The sequence below is a fragment of the Thunnus albacares genome, chromosome 13, assembly GCF_914725855.1.
Source record: "Thunnus albacares chromosome 13, fThuAlb1.1, whole genome shotgun sequence".
NCBI classification, from domain to species: Eukaryota; Metazoa; Chordata; class Actinopteri; order Scombriformes; family Scombridae; genus Thunnus; species Thunnus albacares.
The window spans coordinates 18,097,776-18,125,561 of record NC_058118.1 but is presented as its reverse complement, the minus strand read 5'-3'; the positions used below and the strand labels follow the sequence as shown (position 1 = coordinate 18,125,561).

General features: G+C 37.6%; 1 long non-coding RNA gene across 1 annotated transcript; it reads left to right on the top strand.

Annotated features, from left to right (window-relative positions):
• The first annotated feature begins 13,969 nt into the window (after positions 1 to 13,969).
• On the top strand, positions 13,970 to 14,443 carry LOC122994847. Its single transcript, XR_006406677.1, has 3 exons — positions 13,970 to 14,083; positions 14,173 to 14,244; positions 14,339 to 14,443. It is a non-coding gene; the product is annotated as an uncharacterized LOC122994847 (long non-coding RNA).
• The last annotated feature ends 13,343 nt before the right edge of the window (positions 14,444 to 27,786 follow it).

Genomic DNA, 27,786 nt, shown 5'->3' with positions numbered 1-27,786 from the left:
CAGTCAGAGAGAGACAGGGAAATAACAGTTAACTGTGCAGCCAATATCTCTGTCCCTGTCCTTTTTCTACTCTGCATTGTGCGGCGTGGTGTGCTAGCGGTAATCAATGTTTGGCACTAGTTATTTGTGGAGGCACATCCTGAGTGCCGGCATAGGGAGACTCCAAGGTCAGTGTGCAGTGCACACGGGGTTACACCACAGCTGCTCATGCACACAAGCAGATGCACACACCATAACAGGATCACTCAGGTTGTAATCTGATTGGCTGTTTGCCCTGCTGAAGTGATGGGCCATCATAGTCTCTTCACTATCCATAACAGCACAGAGCAGAGATGCGTTGTACCTAGATTTTTCTACTCTGACAGAGATGTATGTTGACATTTATTTGGTGGAAGGGAGGGAGTCACAGGGAACACAGTACACACTCCAGGCGTATGCGCCAAGTGAGGTGTGGTGGCGATTGTGGTGAGAAATACACATCAGTTTATGTGACAGCTACCTGCTACCATAAATGTGTTTGCAGATGTAGCAGCACCTGAGGATAAAATCAATCCCATGGTATTTCTGTGTCTTTTTCTCCAATTTCCCTCCTTATTGTATTGTATCGATGTGACTTATTTTCCTTCTTAACTGGCTAGCTTTGCCTTTAAAGTGGAAGGAATAGAAATAATAAGTCTAAGTGAGTTACTTTTGAGTCAGAGGTTTGCACTTGATGCGTTGTTTGTTTCCACTCGGCCTCTCCTGTCACACACAAGCAGGAACTTGTTTGGTTGGACAGCGGTTATCTTTTGCCCTGGCAGTCATCCACTGGAACACATCAAAACCATTCAAGGGAATCAGTCCACCGGGTTTATAACAGGGTAGTCCAACTGAGAGATTTTTCTTTTTCACCTCTTTGAGATATTCCTCTACACAAAATAGACTCTTTTAGTCTTCCATAAAGATTGTTCATTTTTATTTAGCCGTGGAATTCATAGTGAGTACGCATCCAAAAAATTTAAAAGGTATATATCATGCTTTTTGTGATTTTCTTTTACACTGTTATGATGTTGGTTGTCTATGTCAAACATGGTCAAAGGTCCAAAACTTGACGTAAACATGAGACATAAAATGATCTCCTGCAAGTCAAAAGCTTTCCACTTCGTTTGCAATTTTACATCTACTTACTTCTCATGATGACGTCAGATTGTTCGCATATGCCCACAAATGGTTTTCTATTCGGTAGCCTTTGCTGCTAAGGTTGTTGCTAAGGGTGTGCCATGAGTTGTTCATGTTGTCCACTTGCATATTTTGGATTGGATTCAGGTGCGAATATGTACGGATGCATTTGAGAAGTTTACATTTCGAGTAAGGAATGAGAAAAAGAAGTGAAATCCTATTTACATAGCCTTCAGAAGAGCTGGAAATCTGCCAAGGGGCTAACCAATGAGAACAGAGTGGGCTCATCGGGAGTAAACAGGACTTCAGCCATTATAAGATAAATAAGATTTTAAGAATAATTTTGAAATTCTTGCGAATATATATCAACAGAGTCTCAGAATATGAATGCAGACATGGAAATGTGCATAATAAGTCCCCTTTAAGATGTTCGATTGTAACACCTTTGCCTATTAGCAGCCAGACAAATTTCATCCTTTTTTAATATCTTTAATCCAGAATTGAAAATGTGGAAAGACTCTAGCAGGCCAAGGCAACATCAAATACATTTGCTTTCTCACTTTGCATTCTTATGTAGTTGATGTTTGACCCTATATGTACTGGCCAAAATATGATTAAAAATAAAATAATCAAAAAAAATAAAAAAATCATATGTTTATGTGGAGGATCTGTGTGAGAAAGCCTGACCAGAGTGCCTAGGAAGGTGATCAGAGGCAGACTCAGAGACTTGTTGAATGACTAAAAAAGGTAATTTATTCTGACTTGTAAAAGAAACAAACAAGTGTCTCAAAAAACAAATGAATACAAGCAAATCAAACTTATCTGGCTAACCCAGGATAACTCAAACTTAGGCATGATCACATGCACACAGCTACATCAACATCCTCTTATTTCTGCTCTTTCCTAAACCAACATCTCTCCCCTTAAATAGGCCCTCCAATCCATCTCAGCAGACCCATATTTCTTGCAGGGGTTTCCTTTCCTTTGTGCCAACTGGCATATGACAATGTCACTTGCATCAGTTAACATTGTTTACACAAAACACATCATCCACAACATAATCCTCATCATAAACCCTTTGTCTCTTGGAAAGCATGGTAGGTATGGTAAGAAATACAAGCTAATATATAACTCAAGAAACTCAGGACTTGAATCAATAAACAATAAGTGAACTTAAAAAATACTAGTCTGTCTTGATTAAACCAGAAATAAAGATGAAAATAAATGTAACAATAATGCTAAACACAAACCTGGGATAGTGTGTGAGGGCAATGCTACATATAGTGGCTAAACAAACTAATGACAAATGATGTGGTCTCACCCACTTTGTCACAGTCTGGATGATGGATGATTTACTTGGCATTAGAATGGCCACAAACTTTAATAATATTTTGCTGCACTTTCTCTGCTGAGAAATGTCTTCTCTCCATGACAACTGGTGAAGTCAGATCTCTCTATGAAACAGCTATCAACCTCACATTTGATTTATAATTAGTGTTGTACTACATTATGCCGATAATACAATAATACACCAGTTAGCAGCATCAGAGCAGCAAGAAATAATTATTATTGGGTGGATTAGAGATGACAGCTCAGAATTTAAATTTGAATTGTATCACAGTCCCTCGTAACCAAAAATTATGTCAGTGAAGTCCTGTTTATATTGAATTGGTGTTACTGTATGAAGGGTACTCATATTATTAGTGACAGAACCTCACAAACATGGTCGTACAGAGTTATAAAAATTTGTCAAAATTGATAGTGTTTTTACAACTATTTGAGGTGAAATGTCTACAGCTGTCACTGTCAAGTTTCTGCATATCAACATTCCACCACTGCTGGATTTTATGACAGGAGGAAGAGAGAAATCATACATTTTGAAGAAGAATGATTTAATTCATACAGAAGTGTCAATTATTAGATTAAAATAACCCATACTGTAGCCTCCACATGTGTTCCAAGTCAGTGGATGTCCCCAGGAAGTTCTCTTCTAATACATACGGTTATAGTCAACATTGAGAGTCATATGGCAAAATTGTTTAATGCCCTGCAGAACAAACTTCCTCATCTGCTCTACATAGCTGCTAGTGAGCCTTCTTCAAATCAACTCTTCACTGTTGCCAAGAGTAAAATTTTGAGATTTTGAGCTGGTAACACACTTCATGAATTCCAGTGTTTATAGGTGTTTTAACCAGAACAAGTGTTCTGGCAATAGACCGATATATTTGAAATTAATATTTTGAATTTCATTTTTTCTATATATACAACTACAGGATGATCCTACAGGATTTTACAGTGTTTCTCTTTTTCGGCAGACAAGAAAAACAGAACAGGATTATAATCTAACCTAACCCTAACCCCCTTAAAGTAGAGGCCTTAGTTGTGGATAACAACAAAAACATTTTCCACGTGTCAAAGTGTCTGTCTGTGTGTTGTGATGATGTGTATGTGTGTGTGTGTATGTATGTGGAAATGTGCATCAATATCAGAGTCCGTACATGCAAGATGGTTTGTTATGAGAAAATCAATATGCTACGCATAGTAAATCCTACCCACGAACTTCACTGCTGCATGTAAGATGCCACAATCAATACAATACACAGATAGAAGAGAGAAATAAGTGTAAGTTGGCCATTATTTAGAGACACAAACAGACAGACAAGACAGAGAATTAGTAATGAAGGTAATGTATGTCAGTATAATTGGTGTAGATGCTGCACCACCAAGACCGCTAATTGTATTATTGTTGCAGCGATAGGCATGTGCAATGTAGGGATGAAAGGTTTTTGATATGACTAAAATCTACAGCATGTGGTCATATCGATTTACAACTTTAGCCTGAACAGAGCATTTAATCTGTGAAATTACGTGGTGAAATGTCTGGTTTACTATTCCTGCTCCATACTGTGAATGTTTGTCTTGTTGGGGAGTACGCTGCATGATTTGCATCCATTTGTTAGACATGCAAAGTATAATTTATTGATTTAACTATATGAATGTATTACCATGAGGCGTTCCTTCTGATGCAGAACCCAAAGATGGCCCTCTACTCCACTTCCTGCCGCTCATATCATCCAAACATTGATGTACAGTTGGACAAATGAAGGAAAGCGTGAATGCACCCGCATGTCACTTCAATTCCCTGTTTACATCTTAGCTCTCATGTGGCTTAGGATCTTTTTAGTTGCAAGTACTGAACACATTATTATACATTTACACAATAAATAACAGTTGTGATGATCAAAAATGTACAGCAAAGAATATGTTATATATGTCAAACATACTGAAGATAGATAAATAGATAGATAGATTGAACATGTGATCAGGCCTCACCTTTTCCTGTCCTTGCATGTTTTTTATCATGTTTATTTAAAAAAATATATTTTTATATATTATTTATTTTTATGAATTTGTTCTGCACTGTATTATACCACTGTGTGTGTGTGTGTGTGTGTGTGTGTGTGTGTGTGTGTACTTTAATGTACTGCCTTATGCATTTGTTATCATGCTCCACTCTCAGCTTCTTCAACAACAATCAGTGAAATAACCAGAATTAAAGTTATCAGAAAGTCATTGTGCACCTCAGCATGTGTATTTGTTTGAATACACAAGTGTTTGGTTCCTTAAAACCTTTTTTGTTTTTTGTTTTTTTGTTTTTTGTAGCAAAATCATGACTCTGTGTGTCCAGATGTGTGTGTTTAGGGGCAGTTTATGTAGCAGAGGTCTCAGGACCAGTGAGAGAGTTCATGGAGGCGGAGAGCCCTTAGGCTCTGCCACAGCAGCACAGGCATCATCATCACAGTTCAGAGGAGCTATATTTAGGATGAGTTTGATTTTCCCTCACAGGTCTCAGCCTTTTTGCAGCCATGTTACAGTCTCGTTTTAAATCCTAGACCAAAAGAAGACACATCTCCTTGTCGCTAATACATTTTCCCCATTTTCATAGTTTTGTCTTCCATGTTTTCTGCTTTTCTTACTCTCCATCCAAACTGTCACACCATATTTTCCTCACATCCCGTTGTACTGAAATCTGTCTTTGCTGTCCAAACAATAACAGCAACAACAGAACCCTTGCGGTGACAACTTCAATTAACTAAACTATACAAGTTCTTTATATTCTCCTTTCTGATTTTGTCAAGATATACAGGATACTGACATTATTTTGGGGGGATGCTATGATGAGATGATCTTAGGTGGTCTTACCTCTGCAGTGTGCTTTTGTAATAGCTGACAGAAGCTATTACAGGTGTTGGTGACAGGTAATAGTGATGGAGATATTGTTCAGGTGCTGGACTTAGTCGCAAATTCAGAACCTTGTCTATTACTTTAGATGACAGTAATGACTGAGGTGAAAGAACTTTATTTTTAGACTGACTGAGTAGATCAATTCAAAATACCTCAAAGACTTATGCTTTCTTTTTAAAGATGCTTTCTATATGGAGAGACTGAAAACCGCTCAATAGTGCATACTGCGAAAAGTAAAAAAAAAAAAAAAAAGACTTTGAGACCATGCATCATTAATGATTTCTCCTATATACGGTTATTCTCTGAAGGACTTCTTATAGAATTTAATTTTTAACAGAGATGCCGAGTATCTTACACTCAAGAGATTTAAAAAAAAACTCACATTAAATGTCAGCCTGTCATGAATTTCATATGTCAATTCCTCAATGTCTAGTGGTGGTAAATACTGAGATGGCAATTTGGCCTCTTGCCAGCCTTTGCCTCTGCACACATACAGTAGATGTGCGGGTGTCACTTGGTCTCTAAAAGGGTCTATTTTGGGATCATCTTGTGAAGCCATTCCTGCGTAGGCGTAAAGGATAATTACAGTTATTTTCACTGTGAACCCTGTTTTACTGTTTTTTGCCGGTATGATAGTTACTTGTGTTCAAAATGCGTCAGCTACGGTAGAACAAAACAAAGTGTCAAGTCACACTGTGCACTTTAATAGTGTCTAGTGCATTTGCTATTACTTTGTTATTTGGCATTTTGCTATAATCCAATGTGTTTTATTTAAGAATTTAATGAGCCAGTCAGTCAAAGATGTTTGAGGGAGGTTTGAACTGACTGCAAGATGAGCTGATCACTGTCAGTAGAGGAGCAACATACAGTATGTGAATGTGTGTTAATCATTAAGCATGTATGGCAGCTTTAGTCTACAACTGTGTGCAGATGTGGAAGTGCAGTCCCTGTGAGTTTCTGATAAAGACCCATCTTGACTCAGTTAGAACCTCATTACACTGATGACATCTTATTTATCTAATTATGTATTTTTATTATTATTACAACCATTATAACTATTAATATTATTATTTATCTATTTATTTTTTTCCTTTGTTTACTTGTTTTGGCCCATTCACCTACCTCTGTATGTATTCTGATTTATCGCGACTACATCTGTGTATGTATGTGTGTATGTAAGTATGAGTGTGTCTATTGTTATGAATTATGTTATCTGTATGGATGTGTGTGGATGTGTGCATATATTGTACAGTATATGTGTGTTATCACATTTGTTTAAGGGAATTAGATTGGTTCTTTTGGTCATGACATGTAAATCCCATGGTGTGTCTAGACTGGACGCCAGGGGGAGGTTTGGCCATATTACGTGACCTCCAGATATATGAGTGTGCATGTATGTATGTACCATATATGTTATATGTTGTATATATTATTTGTCTCCATAAAAAAAAGAAGATAAACAAATAATGGATTCTCTATAATACATAATTGCACAGAAAAGAACGCCACAATTACATTTTATTTATTTGAATAACTTTTGAATAAGTATTCTAATTTTCAATTGTCAATATCAACACACTCTGAGTAACCACATCATTACACCTGTATAATCCAGTGCAATCAGTGATATATTGTATTCTATTATACTGGATGTTTTTTTCTAATATTTTGTTGCATATACATATTCAGTATGTAAATAGGAGTAGACAGTGCTGGAAATACCTTTCAATATACTGCAGTGCAATACAGACTAGAGATTATGTACACCAATATCTGCTGAGATTGTATCCATAATTAAAGGTGCATTATCCAAAAAGTAAAAATGCAATCTAGGCATTGCTCTCAATGATAAAAAAAAGGGGAGGGATAAGAAATGAAAGTAAAAGACAGAAAGGGAGAATGGAAGAGTGAAGGAAATGAAAGACTGACAAGACAGTAAGAATGAGAATGAGTGAGAGACAGACAGAAAGCACATTGCATTCTTCACTTTTAAAATGTATTTTTCATATTGGTAAAAAAAAAAAAAAGCACCACACTACTCTCAAAAAGGCATGTATAGTGTTCACACTGACACAGGGAAAGAGTGAGAGTTTGTCCAGTATAGAGTTTGTCTCCATGCGTGCTGTCTCTGCGTGTGCCCTCTTATAGATGCTGGTCAACAGTCTAAACTGCATTTTAAACCACAGATATAAAACAAACAAATCCATCATAGATGCCTCGCTGGCTCCAGAGTCTCCTCTTCTTCCTTATGTAACGTAGGTTCTGTCAGAGGGAGTCAGCTTCAGGGGCTGAAGCTCCCACAGCAGCAACATGGGTCTTGTTAATACTGACCCAATTTAATGGGCAGGCAACTGGGATGATGACTGCATGACGGCATGATATTTGCCCGGCCTGCTGGCTGACTGGCTAATGCTGGATGGCTGACTATCTGAGTAACAAATTTCCTGTGTGACCGGTGGACCGGCTGGCTTGTTATGGAAAAAGCATTTTAATGGTGTCTTGCTTTCATAATGCAACACATTTCTGGTGGAAACAGGATGTTACCGCAGGACTTAACATTTAGAGATGCTTTATGCATAATCCTTTGCTGACACAGATCTGAAAATTAAGACATTACTACCTCGTAATGAATACAGTTATAGATTTATATGATAGAGCAGGGGATTTTCAAAATATTATTATTTATATTATATATTAATGATTATATATATATTTATATTATCATTTTTTATGCACAAAGCTACATACTACTAAACTGAACATATATTGCTTTTATTGTGTCGACCTAACAGCATGGAGGAAAAGAGGCACTACAATAGCAGATTATATTGACTGATTAATTAAGAAAAATTGCTGTGCCACTTTTGGACTTAATGGCTGGCTGCTTGGCTCATATGCAAATGGTTGGCATACTGTGTTGTGTCACATATCCCCTGTGTGATTTGAGAGTGGAATTACTGGCTTACTGGCTAATTGACTGAATGACGACCAGAATCTCATTCCTGTACTTTGATGGGAATACAGAATTAATGCCATTTTCCATCATTTGTCTCTAAACCTGTACAACCTTCAGGTTTATTGATTGACAAATCAACTGCTTCTTTGGATGGCTGGTTAACCAATTTGCAGACTAATGCTACAAAGAAACGTCATTCCTCATCAACAATGATGTCAACACATTTAAGATTTATGACTTACTCCACCTGGTAATTATGAAGAGTCACTTCTTTTGTGAAACGAGGTGACATGACAGCTGCCAAAACACTGCTTGGTGGAGACAAAGAGGGAGCAAGGGAAGGACTGCGGGTGGGAAATTAACAGAGTGGAAAGGACTTTAAGGGAGTAAAGGAGGGGTCAGAAGAAGAGAGGAGGGAAAAGGCTGGAGCAGTGAGGAGGAGAGAAGAGTGACATAGCGAGAAGGAGCTGGGGAATAATTTTGTGTGTATGTGTGTGTGTGTGTGTGCGTGCGTGTGTGTGTGAGAGAGAGAGAGACACACAGAGAGAGATGTAGATGATGAGGCACTGAGGAAGTTCTCTCTCACTTTCTCGCAGCAAATGCATCAACAGATTGTCTAACTGCATCAAAATAATGTTATACTGCTCATGACATAAGTGCCTTCTTGACATGTCCATCCCCCACACGTGCATGTATGTACTCTCACACACACACTCAATCACACATGCACATCCCCACAGGAATAGTAGCAATTCAACGTTTGCACTGCACCCTGGCTTTTCAATGATTGATGCATTTCACCGAAACCATAAAAGCAAAAGAACTGCACTCTGAAACCTGAATTATGTAAATTTTCAGTAACAGATTTGAAGAATATTTCCAGTCCCTTCTTTTCTGCTTTTCAGAGATATGTTAATTAACATAAGTAGTGTAAATAATGAGTTCAGAAGCACTGCACTATACACCCATGAGATCTGACCTTTAAGTCTAATTTGACCAAAGCCTTGTCCCTTAACAAAGCTAATAGGATGGTGAATTGTACAGGCTTTTTTTTAATCCTCATTTTAAAAAAAAAAAAAGGTTTTATCTACATTTGAGTTGGAGAAAGAGCAATTTACTTTGCTCAATTGACAACTGTGTTCTTCAACAATTCTCATCTACTCAACTGCCTGAAGTAGAAGGAAGTAAAATGTGATTTCACATATGAAATTAATATTAAGTATTGCTAAAAAAGAAAAAAGAGCAGTACATCCCTGCAGGATGGTGTAGTTCATGCAGATTTACAGTTTATTCCAAAAGTCAAACCCTGATACAGTATGTAGATATATAACATGACATTAAGATGATATTTACAGTGGTGTGAAAAATGTTAGTATTGTCTGAGTTGATGTTAGCATTAGCGTTTGGGCTAAAATCTGACTCCAGGTCAGGGACAGTGGCTGGAATTATTATTACATTTTGTCACCTGATGACAATGAAATGAAAGAACATTATCCTCTTGACCCTTTGATATGTAAATTTATTTAATATCTTAATGACAGATTAAATGACCAAATGTATTTTCTAGCATTTGTTACCTAATATACATCTGGATCATGCTGTCATCATTACACACACATGCACACACACTGTTGTGAAGCATGATTGTGCAGCACTTGGTCTGTCCCATGGAAATATTTGATTTGGTTTGGAGAGTGATGGTGCAGTCTGTTATAAATAGTCCTCCCTAAAAGCTAAAAAAACACTATCTACTATTGATTAGCTGTCAGCACATGTTAAAGCTCACTGTCACTGGTCACACAGCCTGCCCTGGTAGGCTAAGCCACACACAGAGAAAGAGAGAGAGAGTCATACAAAATGCATGCACAAGCTCTATCGTCCTCTATGTTTTCTCTGATGCTCTGTAACACACATATTGACACACACATACATGCATGCACATTCCTATTGCATGCAGATACATTAATAAATAAATAGACTAGCACACAAATCACAGACAAACATTCTCTCTCCCACACACACATATACATACACACGCTGTAGCATTTCGCCATTTGCTCTGCTTCCTCTGACTTGAATGATTCATGCATTTGACACTTCCACTCTGAATGCCAATGTGAAATCATTGGTTTATTGAAGCCACAGTGACTACATGGCATTATGGTTTTAACACACTAAACCTGAAGCTTTTGAAGTTTGCCCCACTGGTCACCTTTCCTTAATATCTGATGAGAGCAATGGTACATTTATAATCACTGGTGACTTCCATTTTCATAATTATTAGGTCTTTTCATAAATCCAAAGTTAGCATTGTTTTTTTTTTTATTTATGATTATAGATTTGTGACTTCTGTGTACAGAATATCACTTTTTATTTGTGAATTCCTATAGCACAGAAATATTAGATGTCTGGCTAACTTTGCTCACATCCCTTTGTAAACAAAGCAAATTCCCATGATCTCTTCTGGGAAAAGATATCTCACAGTGACAGAAGTGTGTATTTCTAGAAAAGGGTTTCTTTTCTGTTTATTCCCCTTACCAAGCCAAGACTTTTTAAGACAGCATTAAAAGCAACTTACCATATATAGACCTGCTTCATGATCTAATGCAAGTTGCCTACAATTACTAAAAATAATGCATGTCAGTATTTCCAAATACAGCTTTAAAATGTCTGGCTCTTAAGATGGTTTAAGATGGTGTTTGCTGTGTTGTTTCTTGTGTTCTAATGTTCTTTGCAGGCACTTTACAATATGACGAATAAAGTGACAACTGCAAACTGGACAGTTGCTTATGTAATAAAATTTCTCTTCATGCATGCTCAGACTGGTTCTGCAAAATGCTCCTGTGGAGCTGCACATTGCCTGTAGATGATAGTAATTGCACTAGACAGCTTCCGTGTGTTAATGTATGTGGAATGTGTTAGCATGGAGCAGGGTGCTATAGTGGTAGTTGGGGTAGTGGGTGTGTCATTAAAGCAGTAGAATAAACTGTCCTCATTAGAAAAATTATAAATGACTAAAATGACCTATTTTATATCACCTGACAGGCCTGGACATACTGCAACCTCTTAGGAAAGAGCTCAGGGTGCGTGGTTGGGTGTACAAATAAGTAACTTAAACATGAGAGACCACTGTTCACATCCTGCTACACACCAGCAGTCAACATTGTTCTCTTTTGACCCCAATCTTTGCCTATACCTAACCAAACATTAACCAGGTGGCAGATCAGAAAACAGTCACATGAATCATTTTTTCAGCAGTCGTATGCAACACTGTAAAACAATGTCTTTCTGCTGATAGAGGTGCCAAATCAGGAAATACTCACTTGTCAATTGTGATGTTTTAGAAGGCGGTGATAAACAACTTATTTTGACTTGTAGTTTGGCAGGCTTGTTTAGGAAATGTGACTGCCAGAAAGAGCAGAAATAACAAATTGGCTGCAGACATAAAGCGACTGTTCTCACAAAAATATTTCTATTAAGCATAGAAATGTATACAATGTTGTGAGCTTGATATGTGTGGCAAAACAGCAGGATTCAAATCAGCATCATGGACAGCTGGCATGAGACTTCTGAGTGCAGTTATAATTGGGAAATCTTGAGTCACTGGAAAAGTAACTACATGATACTTCTAATTGGTAACATTTATAAAGAAAGTGACTTCTCTCAATCTCTTAAAATCTGTTAAACTACAACAGAATTACTTGAAATTGAATGATACCAAGGTGATTATGAACAGTACTGTGATGTAATTCACATTAAGTATTAATATTTTTAGCTACAGCTGTACTTGGTGATTTATTATCATGTGTTAACCAAGCAGTTATCTACTTCTGAGGGTAAAAGTATAAGATTCCAATCAAATATCATAAGAGTCATTGAAACAGATGATTATATATGAACTCATGCTGAAGTTAGTGGACAATTTACTCTTTAGAGCCATTAAAAAGATTGCTAAAGTATTGGGACATCGTATTTCACCCCACTGTCCTCCAGTACAGCAGACAAAGGGAGAATAAAATACTGGACCATATAGTATTATGATTTAATTCTTACAGGCTTAAAAGGACATATATATATATATATATATGTATATATATACACACACACACACACACACACACACATATATATATATATATATATATATATATATATATAATGATCATAATATAATAATAATAATACATTTAATTTGTACTGCACTTTTCTTCATAGTAAAACTCAAAGTATTACATAATTAATAATATAAAGAAAATAATAATAAGATATATACAGTATATATATAGTAGCATTCTAAGGCAATGGAGTAAAAAAAAAAAATAATGTGCACCTGCAATATACAGTTTTGTTGTAGAGTCGAGCATAATATGATTCTGTCCATCTGATCTACCCGGGTAGGAATTAACCATACTGATGGGTAATTATACAGGAATCAATACAAAAATCTGATATACAAACTGTCAAAACCATGTTTTAAGTTTGTTTTGAAGAGCAGATTTAGTGGATCTAGTTTGTTATACACAATATCAAAAGTACACATTTGCCAGAAGAGGATTAAGAGATTTAGGGAGAGAAATGCGTTAAAGTGATAAGAATATGAATTTTGATTCTCTTTTGATAGTTGTTTGTGCTGATGGATTTGGAAACGACTATCTGTTGGTTTCAGTGATTAAAATCTCTGGCTAATATAAACATAGCCTCTATGTATAAATGTTTATTGCAGTGAACCATGTTCGTTCTGTGTGTTATTTTAAACATATTTTCCAGGACATCTGGTGCACCTCTAACAAGAACAGTTCACACAGGACACAGGTGGCACAAGAACTGGGTAGTTAGAGAGTGATCTGTCAGGAGAATCAGGAGCAAATAACACTTGTATTTTAAGCTGAAGATCAAGCACACATTCACAAGCATTCGAGATTTTGCCTGGAGTAAAGAGTATTTGGAACTATATTTCATTCATTTCATTTATTTCTAGTCCACTACGTTAATACATCTGTACAGAAAGCAGGAATTTCCAGGGTTCTCTGGTTGCTTGGAGCATACAAGCATGATTTGGCATCAGATCCAAGCAGCCAAGAAGGGCAAATAAGACCTCCATGTGATCATCCTTGACCTGGCCAACACATATGGCTCAGTTCCCCATGAGCTCCTCTGGGAATCCTTCAACTTTTTCCAACTACCAGAACCTATCACTATGCTGGTTAACACCTACTTCCAAGACCTGCAACTGTGCTTCACAACTTCTGACTTCACTACAACATGCCATCGCTTAGAGGTAGGTACAATCTCACCCCTGGCCTTCACAATGGCCATGGAAGTCATCATCAGTGCCTCAAGATGGATAGTGGGTGGTGAACGAACTAAGGCTGGGTTACATCTTCCACCTATCAGGGTATACATGAGTAGCCGGGTGGTAAATCAGTGCAGATGTAATTTTCCACTTAGGTGTGATATAGCTCTCAAAGTTGTTTGTTACACGTGTTCTTTGTTGTTTTCTTTTGAGTGTACAATTGTTTAGATTTAATTAAAATGTGAAGTAGACCGTAAGTGGGCTGTGACAGTCTCGCTTGCTATTGCCGATTTTGATCACAAGGCAGCAGTGTTGAGCGATATTACTGTCACTCCACCAAGTGCATCTTGGTCTTTCTTCCTGTTTATGTGCGAACAACCTGGAGATTTGCAGAGTGGTTGGTGCTGTGACTCCATTGTGTAAAGTAGTAGGTAAATATACACATCTCTTGTAAAATATCCCTGTACAAATACCTAAAGGACGTTATCTATCGATATTTTAACAAGATGGTTTGATTTAGACACTCTTGGAGTTGATGTCCTGGGATTTTGGCGCCAGACGTCGACCACTGTGTTCTCAGTTGCATAGCAAGGTAATGTTAGTGTGCATAAAGCCACACCATGCTATTGTATTTTGTTACTAGAGAAAATGTAAGGGTATTACATTCATTTGAACTCTGTTTGAAGGTAGACGACAGTGTGTTGAGTTGTGCAGTCTCCGGGGAGTTCCACGTGGGGTTGGTGAAACTTGTGAAAAATGTAAGTGTACTTTGCAAGTATATCTTGTACATTTCCAGGGTACTTTTTGTGTGTTTATGGTTGTTAACTACTTAGCCATAAAATAGACCCAGATTACTTATCTGGGTCTATTTTATGTTTTCTGTTGATAGTCATAGCCCACTACCGTATTTTGTTTTTGTTATTTTTTCTTTTAAATCATTTTTTGTGTTAACTCTGCCACAAGCTGTGAAAGCACATGAGCTGCTCTCTAAAAGGACTCAGTAGCTTACGCACTCTGTTAAAATGACCTGTTGCAAATGTGGTCAACAATAAAATTAAAGCTACAAGAACCCTGGAAGTAATTGTGTCCGGTGTGGCATCTAATTCCATGGGCTACACATGGATGACACAACAACACTGACAACTACTGCAGCATGCACCTGCAGGCAAACATAAGGTGGGCCTGGATGAAAATCAAGCTGAACAAATCTCGAAGTATCTCCATAGTTAAGGGGGTGCTTAGAGACACAGAGTTCTGCATTGGTGATGACACAATGTCCGAGTGTCCGAGCAGCCTGTCAAATGCCTGGGCAGATGGTAGAATGCAAACCCTCAAAGAGAAGGTGCAGTAACTAAGGCAGAACATTGTCAACCATCTGGAGAACATCACTAAGACCCTGTTGCCTGGGAAACTGAAGCTCTGGTGCCTACAATTTGGACTCCTCCCTCAGATAATGTGGCCACTCACCATCTACAAGGTCCCAATAACAACCGTGGAGAAGATGAAGCGAACCATTACTTCATATGTGAAAAAATGTCTCAGTGTTCAGCTTCATCATCATCATCACAGCTACTTTAAAACAGACTGACCATGCCATCAGATGCTTAATGTGCATACTGCTTTAATGTAACAAAAATGTTTAAAATCGGTGATGGTTGGTGGTGATTTGGAGACAAAATGTCTTCAACATGAAATGTTTTTGATATACTAACTAGACACTGTGTATGAATTTGGCCTAAAGCTAGTTCTATAAAAATAAGAAATATCTAACATCTTCTCCTTTACCCCCCTTTTATGTTTAATATCTATTGTTAAATCAAAAGGGTTTGCATGAGCTACAGCTTATTTTAGGACATTTGTGTTTTTACACTGTTTTGGGATAATGATCAAATGTTTAATGAAGTGAAACTAGTGAAGCAGATAACAACTCAAGTTGTGGTGGTACACGCAGACATATGATATAAATCCAATGCACCTTCAACATAGAGGCAGCCCATTTAAATTGTCAATGCCCCGCCCACTCTTTTGGCTTTCCTGTGGCACTGTTGCTATTTGCCGAACCTGTTGAAACTCTGCTGCAAAAACTGAAAAACTGACCTGTTGCTGATATATCATCTCATAAGCCAGCTTCTCTGCCAACAGTCTCATCATGTCGCTTTAGGATGGGTTAATAGAGGAAATAATCATGTTTGCAGCTATGCATAGCAAATCATAAATCAGCTGTTGGCCTCCAACACCACATCAAGCAGGAAGAGGAGTTTTTCTGTCTGACTTTTGGCTGCCTGGCTACTCCTCCAACAGGAACTATTCTTTGCTAAGACACCAGAGATCACTGCTTCACTTCATCAAGCTACTGTAAGTACTTGCTGTTAATGCTAGCTATCTTTGGCTCAGATCAGTAGATGGTGGTTAGAAGTAGTTCATTAGCAATTCTGTTTGGATACTAATTTCTTCACACATGCTGCTGATCTACCACAGTATGTGCTGTATTTGTATTGGTATTAATAATACATAAGTTTCTTGTAGTAGCTGTTTGTTTTGGGTGTTGGTTAACACATGCATTATGATACTTTCATGCTGTTGATTAACATTGTTTAAATACAGTATGAATACTCATGTATGGGCATCATGAATGTGATGGGCCGTGTTGAATTTGCACCTGTTTCCTTCTTGGTTGTAGCTAGAGCGTGTAAGAGGGAATTTTGAATAGACATGACTGTTGCCTTGCACAAAGCTCATTCCCATAGACTCACTTTAAAAACTAGATGTGTTGTTTAGCTGTTATATGTGTAGAATGATTTACTTTAATTGTTCTCTGTTTGTCTTGCCTTTACACTATTTTATTTTCTTTTTCCTCACCGTGTTGGGCAGTTTTTTAACTGAATCAGGCCCGCAGTTGCATGCTTTTCATTGCTCTGCCATTTTTGCAGACAAAAAATAAAATGAAATGAATATGAAATAATTCTTTTCCAGTAATATTAGTTTCATTGGAAACTCAACATGGCTTATGTCACCTGTCACATAGGAGCGGTAACACACTTTATATTCAGCTGAGCATAAGAGAAATGAGTAAACTCGGAGAAATGTGTGGAGTTGCTTTTCCGTTATTTGCATCATAATTACATCTAAACTGCTGAACTCCAGTTTTAAAGCTTATGTACTCAGCTGCCCTCATTGCCAACCTTAAGTTTATATTCATGTTTTGATGGTCATATCAGCCTGATGCACCAGATGGTTTGTTACACAGAACCATCTGAGAAGTCATCCTTAGAAACTGATTGGAAAAGGGGAGACACTTGGCAGGTGATTGGATGAACCATCTGTCTATCACCATCTATCACTGACTATCGCTTCTCACTGCCGTCACACCTAAACCATGCCCATAGCTGCCAGTGGTTCTCGGACGCTGATTGGTCTGAACCACTGGTGATTCGGCCAAAAGCGCATCACTTGAAGCCTGACAAAATGGATTCTCATGTGATCTTGTGAATCTAGCTGCCTCGCAAGGTAAATCAACACTATGGTAACATGTCACAAGTTGGTTCTGTCTCCTCCAAGTCGTGATTTTAATGTGTGAGTTATTAATTATTTGCCGCATAGTTGATGTGTTGTGGAGTGCAGCTGCATATCAAGTGGATTGCAGTGTTTTTGGAGAAGTTTATTATCATCACGTCCTAATCTCTGCAGTGCTTAGTTTGGTGTTTGCTTTTTGAGGAATGATGAAGTCAGACCCTAGACATCAAATATAAACTTGACGTTTTATGTATTTAAGTGCTAAAGCTGCTTTGCTGACTGAACTGTATTGAAAATGACTGACAACCATTAACTGTATTTTGTCAAATATAGATGCCTATGGATGATGCAAGGTCTTGTGTATTTACTGTTACTTTTTCTCTATACTCGCAATGTGCATATACACACAGATGCAACACACACACACACACACACACACACACATACACACACACACACACACACACTTGGGTACATAAATGAATCATGCCTGCAAAAGAGGATGTTTTATGACACAGAATGAGACTCACCTTTGAAGACACGCTATACTTAATATTTATATATAACATATGGCTGTTTTTGATTATATATAGATCATTGAATAAAATACAGAACAGGCTAAATGGAGGAGAGAAATAAAATGCATTTTCTCAGGTTCATTGGTCTCTCATGCAAGCGTAATGATAGTAAAAGCACTTCTTGTGGGCACTTCACTACCTTTGATTATCTGTTGTGCAGCAAATAATAACAAAGACAATAAAAATAAAACGGTAAATCTGTTTCTTGCAAATAAGAATAGTGTTGAGAACCACTGAAGCAAACAGTCAGTGTGGTTTTATGTTATCCATCATACTATATGTTTTTTTGTTTTTTTACTGAAATCACTTTCTGCTTCTTTTATCAGTTTAAACCAACAGTCAAGTTCAATTTTGTTTAGCATTTTTCAAAACTACAAGATATGCTCTACTTCATACCTGCACTGATGCTGAGTGATGCTCCAACAACAATGCTGCAGCCTTGTAATAGTTTGTGTTTATCATTTAGTATTTTCAGAATATCTGGAAATTGATGATGTCTTTCGCATATGAACTCAATATAATACTGTTATAGACTTCTTGAGCTTCAGAAACCCCAGGACAGATGTCTTATGCAAAAAGATTTATTGATAAACACAAACTTAATGGACCAAGGAGATAGCAGTTACAATTTAAGTGCCTGTGTAGACCCAGTGAAATGCCACAGCAAATTTGAAGGAAAAGCACTGAACCACTCTCAGTTATTCAGCACCCAGGCGACCTTGTCCCACATCACTATAAGATTGTTTATTTTAGTGCTGTCTCTATGGCAACAATCACAAAGCCAGGTCAGCTTGACCAGGAAGAAGACAGCTGTCTGTGCTTCACTGTCTGCTTGTCTAAGGAGCGTTTCATAAGTGGCACATGTATGAAAATAAGAGCATTTTCATATATGACACTATATGAAAATTCCTTCACAAAAACCTCTGACTAAAATACATATAATTGTTTGAAATTACTTTTTCAGTACATCATAAAAATCCAGGTTCAAGGGCTATGTCTGCACCAAGTTTCAGACAATTTTTTTTGTAACAATAAATTGTAAAAAAATTCAAATAAGCAATCCAACTCATAATTAGTATAGTTGTGTAGTAAGGAAAAGTTGTCTTGTCCAGGTCTTCAAGGCTGCATTACAGGATATTTCTTTCTGATCTCAGTAAGATAAACAGTGACTCACTCTACCTTTTAGTACTTAATCATGATATTCACAGTAGACACCATTTTTAGTTTACTGTGAAAATGAATTCTGTGGAAAAAGTTGAGAAAAAAATCTAATGTGGATCTTGACTTTTTCCCTGTTTTTTTCTACCTATTTAAGGTGTTTCCTTAATCACCAAGATTGATTCCCTCATTATATCAGTATACAGTATACTGACATTGGGGTTTTCATGTTCAAAATCCAAAATACTTCAATATCTCAGTTCCATCTGATTAGTCTATCTTCAAATGCTTTCTCTTATTGAATCTTCAGAAATCATTGTATCACAATATAATGAACATTATGATATAAAAACTACATAACTTTATCCATATCGTAATTAGAAAATTTAGTACACTTCACAAAATATGTTTACCATACGTGAAACAAACAAGACAGATCCAGCCTGCATATATTTACTGTATATCTAATATAATGTCTGTACAGTGTTTTTATGAAGCAATGCTCCTGCTATGCTGTGTGTTTGTGTGTGTTGGGTTCTAGTGTATATGTGATTTATAACAGCCCTCCCTCCCCCCAACCACCACATGCTGGCTTCTCACTTTGCTCACTAAGTTTCTGCCAGGCAGCCCACCTTCCCTCTGTTCAAACGTCAGTATTAGCAGGTCTCACACAACAGGCATTGTTATCATTGATCACAGAATTATGCAGAACTGTATGAGTTCCATATATACTGAATTACAGCATATATCTAGATTGGGTCATACATAACCACAGCTTAACAGATACAGTGTTGAAAAAAGCACACAAGGTAATATTATGACCATGACAAAACAGCTCATGACATCTGTATGTATGTGTGTCTGTGTTGGATGTGTCTTGTGTGCTCACGCACCTTTTCTCACAATCACGTTTGTTGTCTGTCATGTGCAATAAGAGCTAGAGACATCAGTCCACAGGCGCTACAATCCATGAGCTCACTGACAATCCATGTGTGCTGGTGCTGTGTGCCTGTGTCGGCTGTCTGTGCAGATCTGCCATCAACATGTAACATGAAAAAAATGTCAGATATGAACAGCACCAAGGAGGACATTATGACATATTTCTGTTTCTGTGGTCACAGAGAGCTGAAAATTCATCAGAGAGTTATATTGCTTTATAATGTTATGACTGTTGCAATTTACTTTGTTGTTGTGCTGTATTTAACTTAACATGCAACATCAGTTTGTAATTTCCTTCATTACCCCTTTGGACATTGCAGTGTGACCTTGCCTGTATTTGTTGCATTGAGTCATGCATTTCACAGAAATTAACAAAGTGACCAATTTAACCTCATTCTTCTTTCATCAGAAGTGATCAGTTGCTGTGCACTGCATGTTAAGGTAACTCAAGATATCTGCTACAGGTAGCTCAAGATATTTGATACATTCATCATGCGGTGATGAAACAGTTCAGCTAATGTCAGTGAAATGCAAATGCATGCATCAACCAACCAAATTTAGGAGAAAGAAGCAGCAGTGTGGAGCAATGAGTGATGAGGTTTGATCGATAGTAAGTGGCTGAATTGTCATGAGAAAAGGATGATTCTACAAACTGTACGATACATCCCCTGAGGCATTTAGAAGAAGGCTGCATTTAGTGTTTTGGCATTTGTAGAGGCCCATTGGCTAAATTCATAGAGAAGAAAAAGCTGATAGCAGAAAACTTCATGCCTCAGTGTCCTCACTGTTGAGCGGTGATGCACGTAGTTCTGATACTGGTTGGAAGCACCTTACACACATCTGCTGAGGGATGAAATTATCCTTGTTGCTATATAATTCAGTTCAGGAAGGTTCATGTTCAGTTCAGGTTTTTTTCCAAATTAAAATTAGTGTTGTTGTTGTTCTTAACACGTGTGATTGCCTTGGCACCTCATTGCCAAGGGAGCAGTAAGTGTACCAAGCTCTAGGTTTGTTCAATATAATATATCAGGGCTTACATGTATGTATCTCTTTCCATTATCAAGACTGAGGTGAGAGCTGACATTTTCGATAGTCTTATCTCGCACATTTCCAATTTAAATTCAGTTTGGTATTTTAAGCTGCTACTGTTATTCTGGCTGACGCCTGTGTATTTGTTTTAAACAAGATTTTGCCGTCTAGCTGAGCACTTAATTAATTCAGCTGTGTGTCATCTGTCAGTGCTGTTGAATTTGGACAATAACAGCAACTCAAACACATACAGATGTCAAGAATGCAATCTAGTTCTTTCAAATTTAGAAGCAATTTTCATTAACAAGCCTTTTAACACCCTAAAACTTGATTTTTTTCTATATTTTGTTTTTTGATTTGTTTACCTAACTTGTACAAACAACACCGTATAAAAAATATCCAATATATCTGCTTGTTCCAACCCACCATGACATACAATGCCATTACATTAAGTTGAAATATTCCATTTTCTTCTCCATATAAAGCAGCCTTACATATTTGGTGTCTCATTGGCTCACACTGACTAGAATTTTAAATATTCTGTAGGTTTGAACATTTAGCAGTGCAACAGGAGTTGCAAAGATGGATCCTCAGGTAGTTTCTGGCAAAGTTTGAGAGCTGAGGCAGAAGGCAGATGAAAACTCATATTTATTTATTTATTTCATAATATTTAGGAATGCCCAGACTGAAGCACACAGACAGATTTGTATAAAACTAACAAACCAATCAACCAATGTATTGTATGTCCTCTATCTCAGATAGCATATGTAGAAGTCCTAGGAAAGACCAATTACTGAAGCTTTAAAGAAAACAGATGTTGAGGTTTATTGGGACATGTGCAAAGGTAGAACAAGCTTGAATTCCTAGATCACAAAATTAAAAGCATGTTATATATGTAATAAGAGTGCAAGGCTCACACACACACACCAAGACAGAAAACCTCACACATCAGGTCCTGAGAAGAATGCCCGTGACAGCCAATGCTCCAGGGTGTTTCTATTGAAACATTTATCCTTTAACCTCCTGGATGGACAGCCCATAATATCACAATTGAGAGGCTGAGTCAAATCTACACACCCTCTGGCTCTCTGAGCCACACCATCACCCAGTCAGTATAGCATATGGAGCATATGTAGGCTAGCTATTACTAGAACAGGCACTAGCACAGGGCAGAGGGGTCACTACAACATGTGATATGAAGGTGATAAGAGAGGAATGGGCATATACAGGGCAGATACTATAGGAAATCATTTTTAATGGAAAATATTGATATGTTTTAATAATTTATATAATTCAAATCAAATAAAGTAAGTCAGAAGAAATGCCTGCAAATAAAATGCAAAAAAAACATAGTCTTCTTTGCCTAAGAGTAATGACAAACAGGGATAATTATATATTTTGTTTAATCTAATGTAGTCTGACATAGGAATGAAACTGTCTAATTTGTATAAGATGTTTTAGTCTAATTTTGTTATTATTATTGTTTTCTTTGAATGTAATTATGGGGCAGTGCTTTCTGTATTGTAGGTCACAAATGTGACACAGCAAAAATTGAGGCTGTGGAGACATATTTCACAGAAGCAATGACACTGTCAAACCTGGGGTTAGAGGCTGTGAGTGTAGCTGCTTGTGAACAGGGAAGTACCAGCACTACTGTGTCTATATTTTATGTTAAAGTTGTGCTTGTCTGACAGATATACAATACATTGTGATGCTGACCAACCCAGCATCACCAGTAGCTGCAGTGATAAAGAGCGCTCCCCCTGGCAGTGCAGCCTGACAGCCTGCTTTACCAAAACAATGCTGCCGGCTGCATGTCACATAGTTTGCTCAGAAAGAGCGGTTCATTCAATCGAGGAGAACAGAGTGGAACTTTATGTTGTGACACGTGGAAATACATGATTTTCAGTCACTTTTCTGGCGAACACAAGCCCATCATTATTTGTCTAATTTGGTCACCCTTTCCATTCAGTGTTTGTAAGTTTCAAGAGGGTGACAGCAGGTGAATGCAACACCATGTTAATTTAAAATTTGGTCCTCTGTCTACAGTAAGGTGGCATTTTTCACATCACAAAATTGCCTTTGTCAAATATCAAATATGCTCTCCAGACTGGATAAATCTCAAAACGCTGGTCTCACGTTTTAGTGTGAATTTAGGAAAACAAAGCTTTTCAAAAATGATGATATTCACATAGTTGGGTGCTGTGTGGCCATGGTTAGCAAAGCTACTTCCTGAGGCTGATTATATATATATTTTTTAAAATCTGTATTGAGGGGTATTATAACTTTTAGTAAAAACTGAAATCAGTGGATACACTTACCATCTTCATCTCTTAATATTCTAGTTTCATCAGCCCCCATCATTGCCAGTGTTCCTGAAGATATTAGAGCCAAACACCCAGGAGACTTACAACATTTCATTACTGCCGCTGATTTCCAAAATGAGATTCTGTGGTGTCAGATGGGATTCAAACTAAGCTTTTATACCTCCAGCTAGGTTTGTGCTATTGCCTAGGTTGACTAGTGGAGCAAGGAGCGCTGAAACAAAACATCTGACATACATACAGGACAGTCATGTGTGCATAGATGTCTCTCCTGTGTCATACTCGTGGGAATGTCATAATGGAAGTACAGCTTTAAGTCTAAATGGGTCATGACCACATTATGTGTCAGAACATACGCACGCACACACATGCTTACATATACGCTGCATGGATTACATCAGTAACACAATGTACTTGTTTTACCAGCAAATTTCAACAGCTGGCCACATCAGCCCAGTGCTGTGTGTAAGCAAGTGTTGGTGACTTCTACATATCTCAATGCAGAACTGCATGACTGGCAGGCTGTACTGCCCCCATGGAGCAATGCTGAATTCAGCATAGTAAGCTCCCTTGGAGCATTTTTAAATATGTCAAGTCCATTATAAATGTGTCCCAAGTTGCTAACATGTCCCTCTTGTTATCTCAACCCATCACAAAAACAGTGCCATACTAACAGATTGTATTCATTTATCTTTGTATATTCTTAGCTTTCATGCCAGCAATGCATGTATTAATCATAATCATCTCAAGACTTTGTACATTTAAACCAAATCCTACATATTTTCAGAGCAAAAACACAGACAATGGTGTAGTTTTAACCTCCATGTGAAGTTAATGTCCCATTAGTTTTTCTTGTGAACTGCACAGTGGGTTTTTGTAGCACAAGTGAGACAAAAACGTAATACATAATAATGGTACATCACATGTAACAACAAACACTGGACCCATGTGCAGAGGGGCAGGCAAGAATTATTAAAGCAAGCCAAACTTCAGTGGTCAGATAATCAGCAAGAATAGATAGCTCAAAAACATTATCTGTCTAAGTGAATAAACTAGTGCTAAGAGGCAGGAAACAGAGACAATGCAACTAAATAAATACACTAGCTGATGAGTAACAGCTATGACTGCAGGAGACCAGGTTACACATTGAGAATCACCTGTGCAATTACAGGAAATGGTGGAAGGTGTGTGACTGGAGTCAAATTGTGAGTTTGTAGCTTTAAAATCCAATTTAAAATCCTAAAAGTTCACAATCAGCTGTGATAGCTCAAGGTTGTTCCTCAATTTCTTTTACATTGCAAGAAAATAGTGTCCATCAATGATTTCCGTATGCATGGTGGCTTTCTATGTACACTTCCTTTCACTGTCCCCTCATTACATACTCAAAGCATGATCAGAATTAATGTACAGTTCTGCTATTTACTGTCAAGTTTCATGATAATGATGGCATTTAAAGTTAAAGGTAATTTTCATTAGTGCTGTAGGTAAAGTACAGTAAATTTGGATACCTCAAATTCTTCAAATCCATAGACTAAACCAGGCTTGGATAAACTTCTCACTTCATTATAACTCCAGAGTGTCTTTGGAAGTAAAGCAGAGTAGAAGTTTGTTCTTTCCTATTATACCAGTGCCCTTTTGTAAGCCTCATAAAGCACCCTGTGGGACACTATGTATTTTTTAAGTGAGTAAATGCAGATTATGTCTGATGCAATTTAGAAAAAAGTGTGATTATCCACATTTTTGAAGTGTGAGGAGTTAAGGGAGCTTTGAATGTTAAACATATGTAATGCACATTATTTTGTATGAACTTTTTTCTGTTCTCCACTCACCTCTTTCCCACTGAATTCCCTATCATGTCTAGTGCAGTTGGGCCTAACTGAAGACGGACAAAAAAGGATTGGCGCAAAACACTATAAAACGATAGATGAAAGCAGCATCTTAAAGCCTGCTGCTCCTGATCCACTCTGCCCAGAAAGAGGCATGAAATCCTGCTGTGATCTGTGGGCCTAGAGGAGCATAACTGAAAAGGTGAAGTTTCTGGATGTCACGTGCTTCCTCTGAAACTATAAGTCAATAAATCAAATAGAGAAAAGGGTAGCAATATGTGCACTCACTGGAAGTCAGTAGATGTGCCACTTGCTCCCCATCGTCATACAAAAGACATGATGTAGCACACACTCCAGCCACAGAGTAACCCAGTGCATCCAAAAAATATAACATTCATTACCAGATTGACAGGATGTTCATATTTTTGGATTGACTTGATTATAGTCTGGAGACCATGACCAAAGCTTTATTTCTTTAAAAACTGTATTGAACACGTTGAAGTATTAGCAAACGTCATCTGGTGTTGTGTTGAATGCAGTGACAGAAACTCCACACAGAGACATAACAATTCAAAAGTTTACCCTGCATTCCTGTTTTTTGTGGCCTCCCAGAAAGTAAAGAAAGCAATGCAATGGGGGGAATAAAGGTTTTCAGCTCACTGCAAACCTCCTACTCTCAGGCAGAAATAGAAATACAGTAATCCCATTTTACCCAAAATGGACTGCAGTCTGGAGAACCTGAAAAACACATTTGGCTTTTTTTGTAAATATTGGCAGATTCAGTAAGAAATCTTCCATCCATCCATCCATCCAATCCCAGCACACACAGTCCTGCTTACATTTAAAAATATTATCATTGCAAGTCACTGAACCAGTACCTAAATATAATGAGGCACAACGATGGGTTTGAAACACATTTATAGATTGAAAAGCTTGACTAGGGCAGGACCACATTGCATAATCAGCATGGTACACATATGGACACATAAATGCAGACATAATTTGCACAAATGCAAAGCCTTTGGGTCGTAGGAAAAAAAAACTGCTTACCTCACTTTTATTTTCATGACTCAGCCATTATAAACTTAAACGGATGGACAATTATCATCCTGCATATACAAATTGGGGTTTTAAACCAAGCAGCAGCACTACCCCAGTGGATAGCTGTAATGGGCTTCCTCATTACACTGAGGCGACTCCCACTGTGTTTAAGCAGTAATAATCACTCTACAGCAATAACTTTTCTGTAACTGCATGCGGGTCATTAGAGCCGGTGTCCACATAGAGGACTGGGAAGCCATGACTAATCAACAGGATAAAGGTGCCTCATATTCTCTTTCTTCTTTTTTTTCTACGATCTCATTTCTTATCCCTTAGTTACATGAGCCATGCTGATATTCAATAGCCTACATAAGGCTTCTGTAATTGGACCCAATTATGGGGCCCTAACACAAAGAAGAAACTCTAATAACATGTCAGGGCTCTCCACAACATAGTGAACTTTCTTTTGGCACTTTGGTAATTTTCTCACCTGGTTTACTTTTGCTTAAAGGGACCACTGACTCACTTAGTAAACACGAATTTCTTGTATGCAGTTTACAGTTATCACACTGTTTACTGTAAGTTCAGATTTTCTTCAGTCACCTCACACTGGCATTTAAAGCTGCTAGTGTGTAAAATTGCCCACAGTAGCTTTAAGCAAGACATTAGCTTTGCACGGGACACCTCATTAATTCTTCTCTCTGACCCACTCACCTTCGCTGCCAGTATTATTGATCTGTACCTTGCCAGTCTTTTTGTTTGAAAGGAACAGTTTCTGACCCATTGCCAATTTGGCTCTGTCTCTCTCATTCCTTCTCGCTCATGCTTGACTTAATTAGGGTGCTCCCTCTTTGCCAATCGATTATCAGTTTCTATGACAGGAGGTTGCTATTGTATTAACATGCTGTTCAGCAGGAAGTAAAATTATGTCCCCTGTGTTCTGATAAAGGGGACAAGACTCCAGCAAAGATGTTTGCCACTTTACTGTAGAAAGAACAAATATAATTGACTAGATTGAATGAGCCAATAAGACATCTGATGGGACAAAAATGTCGGCTTCGAACCAAGGAAAATTACAATGAAATCATAATTGTTTTCTTATAATTACTATTTTCACTTTTAGTAAGTGATACAATTTGGTTATCTGTATCTGTATTTCTGAGCAAGCAGCTGTTTCCCTGTAAGGCTGTGTGTTACATGAATAAAAAGGAGCCTTATAAATACTTGAGTTGGGCTTTTTCCACATTAGCTTGAAAATACTATGAATGGAAACTGGGACAACAATCTTACAACCTAGATTAGCAGGTTTTACTTGCAGGTACTTCCATCTATTTTGGGTAAAAACCCTATTAAAAAACAATATTTAAAATAAAAAATGTTTTCATCCTCTTGGTTCCTTCATCCTCTTGGTTCCTTCATCCTCTTGGTTTCCTCATCTTAGGGTACCAAATGTATTTGGATTATCTTAAGTAGACAAGTGTTTGATGCATGTTCTTATTGTGCAGCTCAGGTTTTTTAAAGCTAATGTTGACCAAATGCTGTGTGACAGGCTATGTGCTGCAGTAAATGTATGCTTATTGAAAAGTGTTTCAACAAGTTGCTACTTTTTCTGTAGAGAGGCTGTGAAAGAACCCACTTACATTAAAGGTTTTTTTATTGTTTGTTTTTTTTTAGGGTTAGGGTTAGACTAAAACTTAACTTTAAATTCCCATATTCAGCATTCATA